Source organism: Xenopus laevis, chromosome 3L (genome assembly GCF_017654675.1).
Source record: "Xenopus laevis strain J_2021 chromosome 3L, Xenopus_laevis_v10.1, whole genome shotgun sequence".
NCBI classification, from domain to species: Eukaryota; Metazoa; Chordata; class Amphibia; order Anura; family Pipidae; genus Xenopus; species Xenopus laevis.
The window spans coordinates 161180469-161190567 of NC_054375.1; positions in this window are offsets into that span (position 1 = coordinate 161180469).

A 10099-nucleotide genomic window follows, 5' to 3' on the forward strand; every position below is an offset into this window, starting at 1 on the left:
CCAATGAGTCTGACCCAACTATACAGAGTAGAACATACAGTAAATCCAATGAGTCCTGACCCAACTATACAGAACAGAACATACAGTAAATCCAATGAGTCCTGACCCAACTATACAGAGCAGAACATACAGTAAATCCAATGAGTCTGACCCAACTATACAGAGTAGAACATACAGTAAATCCAATGAGTCCTGACCCAACTATACAGAACAGAACATACAGTAAATCCAATGAGTCCTGACCCAACTATACAGAGCAGAACATACAGTAAATCCAATGAGTCCTGACCCAACTATACAGAGTAGAACATACAGTAAATCCAATGAGTCTGACCCAACTATACAGAGTAGAACATACAGTAAATCCAATGAGTCTGACCCAACTATACAGAACAGAACATACAGTAAATCCAATGAGTCCTGACCCAACTATACAGAGTAGAACATACAGTAAATCCAATGAGTCTGACCCAACTATACAGAGTAGAACATACAGTAAATCCAATGAGTCTGACCCAACTATACAGAACAGAACATACAGTAAATCCAATGAGTCCTGACCCAACTATACAGAACAGAACATACAGTAAATCCAATGAGTCTGACCCAACTATACAGAGTAGAACATACAGTAAATCCAATGAGTCCTGACCCAACTATACAGAGTAGAACATACAGTAAATCCAATGAGTCTGACCCAACTATACAGAGTAGAACATACAGTAAATCCAATGAGTCCTGACCCAACTATACAGAACAGAACATACAGTAAATCCAATGAGTCTGACCCAACTATACAGAGTAGAACATACAGTAAATCCAATGAGTCCTGACCCAACTATACAGAGTAGAACATACAGTAAATCCAATGAGTCCTGACCAACTATACAGAACAGAACATACAGTAAATCCAATGAGTCCTGACCCAACTATACAGAGCAGAACATACAGTAAATCCAATGAGTCCTGACCCAACTATACAGAGTAGAACATACAGTAAATCCAATGAGTCTGACCCAACTATACAGAGTAGAACATACAGTAAATCCAATGAGTCTGACCCAACTATACAGAACAGAACATACAGTAAATCCAATGAGTCCTGACCCAACTATACAGAGTAGAACATACAGTAAATCCAATGAGTCTGACCCAACTATACAGAGTAGAACATACAGTAAATCCAATGAGTCCTGACCCAACTATACAGAGTAGAACATACAGTAAATCCAATGAGTCTGACCCAACTATACAGAGTAGAACATACAGTAAATCCAATGAGTCCTGACCCAACTATACAGAACAGAACATACAGTAAATCCAATGAGTCTGACCCAACTATACAGAGTAGAACATACAGTAAATCCAATGAGTCCTGACCCAACTATACAGAGTAGAACATACAGTAAATCCAATGAGTCCTGACCCAACTATACAGAACAGAACATACAGTAAATCCAATGAGTCCTGACCCAACTATACAGAGCAGAACATACAGTAAATCCAATGAGTCCTGACCCAACTATACAGAGTAGAACATACAGTAAATCCAATGAGTCTGACCCAACTATACAGAGTAGAACATACAGTAAATCCAATGAGTCTGACCCAACTATACAGAACAGAACATACAGTAAATCCAATGAGTCCTGACCCAACTATACAGAGTAGAACATACAGTAAATCCAATGAGTCTGACCCAACTATACAGAGTAGAACATACAGTAAATCCAATGAGTCCTGACCCAACTATACAGAGCAGAACATACAGTAAGTCCAATGAGTCCTGACCCAACTATACAGAGTAGAACATACAGTAAATCCAATGAGTCTGACCCAACTATACAGAGTAGAACATACAGTAAATCCAATGAGTCCTGACCCAACTATACAGAGTAGAACATACAGTAAATCCAATGAGTCCTGACCCAACTATACAGAGCAGAACATACAGTAAATCCAATGAGTCCTGACCCAACTATACAGAGTAGAACATACAGTAAATCCAATGAGTCCTGACCCAACTATACAGAGTAGAACATACAGTAAATCCAATGAGTCTGACCCAACTATACAGAGTAGAACATACAGTAAATCCAATGAGTCTGACCCAACTATACAGAGTAGAACATACAGTAAATCCAATGAGTCCTGACCCAACTATACAGAGTAGAACATACAGTAAATCCAATGAGTCCTGACCCAACTATACAGAGTAGAACATACAGTAAATCCAATGAGTCTGACCCAACTATACAGAACAGAACATACAGTAAATCCAATGAGTCTGACCCAACTATACAGAGTAGAACATACAGTAAATCCAATGAGTCTGACCCAACTATACAGAGTAGAACATACAGTAAATCCAATGAGTCTGACCCAACTATACAGAGTAGAACATACAGTAAATCCAATGAGTCTGACCCAACTATACAGAGTAGAACATACAGTAAATCCAATGAGTCTGACCCAACTATACAGAGTAGAACATACAGTAAATCCAATGAGTCCTGACCCAACTATACAGAACAGAACATACAGTAAAACCAATGAGTCTGACTGTACTGTATGTTCTGTATAGTTGGGTCAGACTCATTGGATTTACTGTATGTTCTGCTCTGTATAGTTGGGTCAGGACTCATTGGATTTACTGTATGTTCTACTCTGTATAGTTGGGTCAGACTCATTGGATTTACTGTATGTTCTACTCTGTATAGTTGGGTCAGACTCATTGGATTTACTGTATGTTCTACTCTGTATAGTTGGGTCAGACTCATTGGATTTACTGTATGTTCTACTCTGTATAGTTGGGTCAGACTCATTGGATTTACTGTATGTTCTACTCTGTATAGTTGGGTCAGGACTCATTGGATTTACTGTATGTTCTACTCTGTATAGTTGGGTCAGGACTCATTGGATTTACTGTATGTTCTACTCTGTATAGTTGGGTCAGACTCATTGGATTTACTGTATGTTCTGCTCTGTATAGTTGGGTCAGGACTCATTGGATTTACTGTATGTTCTGCTCTGTATAGTTGGGTCAGACTCATTGGATTTACTGTATGTTCTACTCTGTATAGTTGGGTCAGGACTCATTGGATTTACTGTATGTTCTACTCTGTATAGTTGGGTCAGACTCATTGGATTTACTGTATGTTCTACTCTGTATAGTTGGGTCAGACTCATTGGATTTACTGTATGTTCTACTCTGTATAGTTGGGTCAGACTCATTGGATTTACTGTATGTTCTACTCTGTATAGTTGGGTCAGACTCATTGGATTTACTGTATGTTCTGCTCTGTATAGTTGGGTCAGGACTCATTGGATTTACTGTATGTTCTACTCTGTATAGTTGGGTCAGACTCATTGGATTTACTGTATGTTCTGTTCTGTATAGTTGGGTCAGGACTCATTGGATTTACTGTATGTTCTGCTCTGTATAGTTGGGTCAGACTCATTGGATTTACTGTATGTTCTACTCTGTATAGTTGGGTCAGGACTCATTGGATTTACTGTATGTTCTACTCTGTATAGTTGGGTCAGACTCATTGGATTTACTGTATGTTCTACTCTGTATAGTTGGGTCAGACTCATTGGATTTACTGTATGTTCTACTCTGTATAGTTGGGTCAGACTCATTGGATTTACTGTATGTTCTGTTCTGTATAGTTGGGTCAGGACTCATTGGATTTACTGTATGTTCTACTCTGTATAGTTGGGTCAGACTCATTGGATTTACTGTATGTTCTACTCTGTATAGTTGGGTCAGACTCATTGGATTTACTGTATGTTCTGTTCTGTATAGTTGGGTCAGGACTCATTGGATTTACTGTATGTTCTGTTCTGTATAGTTGGGTCAGGACTCATTGGATTTACTGTATGTTCTACTCTGTATAGTTGGGTCAGACTCATTGGATTTACTGTATGTTCTGTTCTGTATAGTTGGGTCAGGACTCATTGGATTTTACTGTATGTTCTGTTCTGTATAGTTGGGTCAGGACTCATTGGATTTACTGTATGTTCTGTTCTGTATAGTTGGGTCAGGACTCATTGGATTTACTGTATGTTCTACTCTGTATAGTTGGGTCAGGACTCATTGGATTTACTGTATGTTCTACTCTGTATAGTTGGGTCAGGACTCATTGGATTTACTGTATGTTCTACTCTGTATAGTTGGGTCAGACTCATTGGATTTACTGTATGTTCTACTCTGTATAGTTGGGTCAGACTCATTGGATTTACTGTATGTTCTGCTCTGTATAGTTGGGTCAGACTCATTGGATTTACTGTATGTTCTACTCTGTATAGTTGGGTCAGACTCATTGGATTTACTGTATGTTCTACTCTGTATAGTTGGGTCAGGACTCATTGGATTTACTGTATGTTCTGTTCTGTATAGTTGGGTCAGACTCATTGGATTTACTGTATGTTCTACTCTGTATAGTTGGGTCAGGACTCATTGGATTTACTGTATGTTCTACTCTGTATAGTTGGGTCAGGACTCATTGGATTTACTGTATGTTCTACTCTGTATAGTTGGGTCAGACTCATTGGATTTACTGTATGTTCTGTTCTGTATAGTTGGGTCAGACTCATTGGATTTACTGTATGTTCTACTCTGTATAGTTGGGTCAGGACTCATTGGATTTACTGTATGTTCTACTCTGTATAGTTGGGTCAGACTCATTGGATTTACTGTATGTTCTACTCTGTATAGTTGGGTCAGGACTCATTGGATTTACTGTATGTTCTACTCTGTATAGTTGGGTCAGGACTCATTGGATTTACTGTATGTTCTACTCTGTATAGTTGGGCAGGACTCATTGGATTTACTGTATGTTCTACTCTGTATAGTTGGGTCAGACTCATTGGATTTACTGTATGTTCTACTCTGTATAGTTGGGGTCAGGACTTCATTGGATTTACTGTATGTTCTGTTCTGTATAGTTGGGTCAGACTCATTGGATTTACTGTATGTTCTACTCTGTATAGTTGGGTCAGACTCATTGGATTTACTGTATGTTCTGCTCTGTATAGTTGGGTCAGGACTCATTGGATTACTGTATGTTCTACTTCTGTATAGTTGGGTCAGACTCATTGGATTTACTGTATGTTCTACTCTGTATAGTTGGGTCAGACTCATTGGATTTACTGTATGTTCTACTCTTGTATAGTTGGGTCAGACTCATTGGATTTACTGTATGTTCTGTTCTGTATAGTTGGGTCAGGACTCATTGGATTTACTGTATGTTCTACTCTGTATAGTTGGGTCAGACTCATTGGATTTACTGTATGTTCTGTTCTGTATAGTTGGGTCAGACTCATTGGATTTACTGTATGTTCTGTTCTGTATAGTTGGGTCAGGACTCATTGGATTTACTGTATGTTCTACTCTGTATAGTTGGGTCAGGACTCATTGGATTTACTGTATGTTCTACTCTGTATAGTTGGGTCAGACTCATTGGATTTACTGTATGTTCTGTTCTGTATAGTTGGGTCAGGACTCATTGGATTTACTGTATGTTCTACTCTGTATAGTTGGGTCAGACTCATTGGATTTACTGTATGTTCTGTTCTGTATAGTTGGGTCAGGACTCATTGGATTTACTGTATGTTCTGTTCTGTATAGTTGGGTCAGGACTCATTGGATTTACTGTATGTTCTACTCTGTATAGTTGGGTCAGACTCATTGGATTTACTGTATGTTCTACTCTGTATAGTTGGGTCAGGACTCATTGGATTTACTGTATGTTCTACTCTGTATAGTTGGGTCAGACTCATTGGATTTACTGTATGTTCTGTTCTGTATAGTTGGGTCAGGACTCATTGGATTTACTGTATGTTCTGCTCTGTATAGTTGGGTCAGGACTCATTGGATTTACTGTATGTTCTACTCTGTATAGTTGGGTCAGGACTCATTGGATTTACTGTATGTTCTACTCTGTATAGTTGGGTCAGACTCATTGGATTTACTGTATGTTCTGTTCTGTATAGTTGGGTCAGACTCATTGGATTTACTGTATGTTCTACTCTGTATAGTTGGGTCAGGACTCATTGGATTTACTGTATGTTCTACTCTGTATAGTTGGGTCAGACTCATTGGATTTACTGTATGTTCTACTCTGTATAGTTGGGTCAGGACTCATTGGATTTACTGTATGTTCTGTTCTGTATAGTTGGGTCAGACTCATTGGATTTACTGTATGTTCTGTTCTGTATAGTTGGGTCAGACTCATTGGATTTACTGTATGTTCTGTTCTGTATAGTTGGGTCAGGACTCATTGGATTTACTGTATGTTCTGCTCTGTATAGTTGGGTCAGGACTCATTGGATTTACTGTATGTTCTACTCTGTATAGTTGGGTCAGACTCATTGGATTTACTGTATGTTCTGTTCTGTATAGTTGGGTCAGACTCATTGGATTTACTGTATGTTCTACTCTGTATAGTTGGGTCAGACTCATTGGATTTACTGTATGTTCTACTCTGTATAGTTGGGTCAGACTCATTGGATTTACTGTATGTTCTACTCTGTATAGTTGGGTCAGGACTCATTGGATTTACTGTATGTTCTACTCTGTATAGTTGGGTCAGACTCATTGGATTTACTGTATGTTCTACTCTGTATAGTTGGGTCAGACTCATTGGATTTACTGTATGTTCTGTTCTGTATAGTTGGGTCAGGACTCATTGGATTTACTGTATGTTCTACTCTGTATAGTTGGGTCAGACTCATTGGATTTACTGTATGTTCTACTCTGTATAGTTGGGTCAGACTCATTGTATTTACTGTATGTTCTACTCTGTATAGTTGGGTCAGGACTCATTGGATTTACTGTATGTTCTACTCTGTATAGTTGGGTCAGACTCATTGGATTTACTGTATGTTCTGTTCTGTATAGTTGGGTCAGACTCATTGGGTTAACTTTATGTTCTACTCTGTATAGTTGGGTCAGACTCATTGGATTTACTGTATGTTCTACTCTGTATAGTTGGGTCAGACTCATTGGATTTACTGTATGTTCTACTCTGTATAGTTGGGTCAGGACTCATTGGATTTACTGTATGTTCTACTCTGTATAGTTGGGTCAGGACTCATTGGATTTACTGTATGTTCTACTCTGTATAGTTGGGTCAGGACTCATTGGATTTACTGTATGTTCTACTCTGTATAGTTGGGTCAGACTCATTGGATTTACTGTATGTTCTACTCTGTATATTTGGGTCAGACTCATTGGATTTACTGTATGTTCTACTCTGTATAGTTGGGTCAGACTCATTGGATTTACTGTATGTTCTGTTCTGTATAGTTGGGTCAGGACTCATTGGATTTACTGTATGTTCTGTTCTGTATAGTTGGGTCAGGACTCATTGGATTTACTGTATGTTCTACTCTGTATAGTTGGGTCAGACTCATTGGATTTACTGTATGTTCTACTCTGTATAGTTGGGTCAGACTCATTGGATTTACTGTATGTTCTGTTCTGTATAGTTGGGTCAGGACTCATTGGATTTACTGTATGTTCTGTTCTGTATAGTTGGGTCAGGACTCATTGGATTTACTGTATGTTCTGTTCTGTATAGTTGGGTCAGGACTCATTGGATTTACTGTATGTTCTGTTCTGTATAGTTGGGTCAGGACTCATTGGATTTACTGTATGTTCTACTCTGTATAGTTGGGTCAGACTCATTGGATTTACTGTATGTTCTACTCTGTATAGTTGGGTCAGACTCATTGGATTTACTGTATGTTCTGTTCTGTATAGTTGGGTCAGGACTCATTGGATTTACTGTATGTTCTGTTCTGTATAGTTGGGTCAGGACTCATTGGATTTACTGTATGTTCTGCTCTGTATAGTTGGGTCAGACTCATTGGATTTACTGTATGTTCTGTTCTGTATAGTTGGGTCAGGACTCATTGGATTTACTGTATGTTCTACTCTGTATAGTTGGGTCAGACTCATTGGATTTACTGTATGTTCTGCTCTGTATAGTTGGGTCAGACTCATTGGATTTACTGTATGTTCTGCTCTGTATAGTTGGGTCAGACTCATTGGATTTACTGTATGTTCTGTTCTGTATAGTTGGGTCAGGACTCATTGGATTTACTGTATGTTCTGTTCTGTATAGTTGGGTCAGGACTCATTGGATTTACTGTATGTTCTGTTCTGTATAGTTGGGTCAGGACTCATTGGATTTACTGTATGTTCTGTTCTGTATAGTTGGGTCAGGACTCATTGGATTTACTGTATGTTCTACTCTGTATAGTTGGGTCAGACTCATTGGATTTACTGTATGTTCTGTTCTGTATAGTTGGGTCAGACTCATTGGACTTACTGTATGTTCTACTCTGTATAGTTGGGTCAGGACTCATTGGATTTACTGTATGTTCTACTCTGTATAGTTGGGTCAGACTCATTGGATTTACTGTATGTTCTACTCTGTATAGTTGGGTCAGACTCATTGGATTTACTGTATGTTCTACTCTGTATAGTTGGGTCAGACTCATTGGATTTACTGTATGTTCTACTCTGTATAGTTGGGTCAGGACTCATTGGATTTACTGTATGTTCTGCTCTGTATAGTTGGGTCAGACTCATTGGATTTACTGTATGTTCTGCTCTGTATAGTTGGGTCAGACTCATTGGATTTACTGTATGTTCTACTCTGTATAGTTGGGTCAGACTCATTGGATTTACTGTATGTTCTACTCTGTATAGTTGGGTCAGACTCATTGGACTTACTGTATGTTCTACTCTGTATAGTTGGGTCAGGACTCATTGGATTTACTGTATGTTCTGCTCTGTATAGTTGGGTCAGACTCATTGGATTTACTGTATGTTCTGCTCTGTATAGTTGGGTCAGGACTCATTGGATTTACTGTATGTTCTGCTCTGTATAGTTGGGTCAGACTCATTGGATTTACTGTATGTTCTACTCTGTATAGTTGGGTCAGACTCATTGGATTTACTGTATGTTCTACTCTGTATAGTTGGGTCAGACTCATTGGATTTACTGTATGTTCTACTCTGTATAGTTGGGTCAGACTCATTGGATTTACTGTATGTTCTGCTCTGTATAGTTGGGTCTGGGAGTTCGTTGGTGGCACAAGGAAGGATCAGGGAGAAGGTGGAAGGGAAGAAACATTTATTGGCAATTCCTGCCCCCCCCCCCAAAGCTGAGGGGCCCATTTACTTAGCTCGAGTGAAGGATTAGAAGAAAAAATACTTAGAATTTCGAATGGTCGAATATGGTTACTTCGACCATCGACTATTCGACCATTCGATAGTCGAATTACTGTCTCTTTAAAAAATACTTTGACCCCCTACTTCGCCACCTAAAACCTACTGAGGACAATGTTAGAGTATGGGGAAGGTCCTCAGAGGCTTCCTAACAATTTTCTGATCATCTGAAAATTGTTCGGTTGATGGATTAAAATACCATCAACAGGATCTACGAAGCCCGAGTAGAAGATAAGAACATGAGCAAACCAACAGCAGCCAGTTCACGGTGATCTAGAAATATTGGTTTCTATGGGGGCTTCTGAGACTGGATACAATCAGGGATCCAACTCATTTACCTTCTTCAAGGGGTTCTTCACCTTAACTCTCACTCTTTTAGTGTGTTAAACAATCTCCTATTCTTTACAAACCAGCAACATTATCACTCTGGAGAGCCACATCCATCAGTAACTTTTTGACCCCAGCATCCCAAATAAGTATTTGTGTGCGAGAAACCATCTCTACTGTTGAACAAAAAAACAAATAAAACCACAGAATAAACAAAGTCTAAAAGTCTATATGTTACTAATGGTCCAGTTCAAGGTGAACTACTCCTTTCATTCGTATCCAGTTATTGGTAGAATGTTAGGTCCTTATATGCAGGTTTCTTGTATCCGCAATGCAGGCAAGGGGCACTATGGGCCTCATGATATCAATTGAATCTTTTTATATGATAACCTTATGACAGAATATTTTAATTCTTACTTAAAAATGACATTTCAACCCCCAGTGACCCTTTGTATAACATTTGCCCCCAGCAGCAAGAAGGAGATTTGAGCCAAATATGTAAATTTCTCACTAAGATCCCACAAAGCT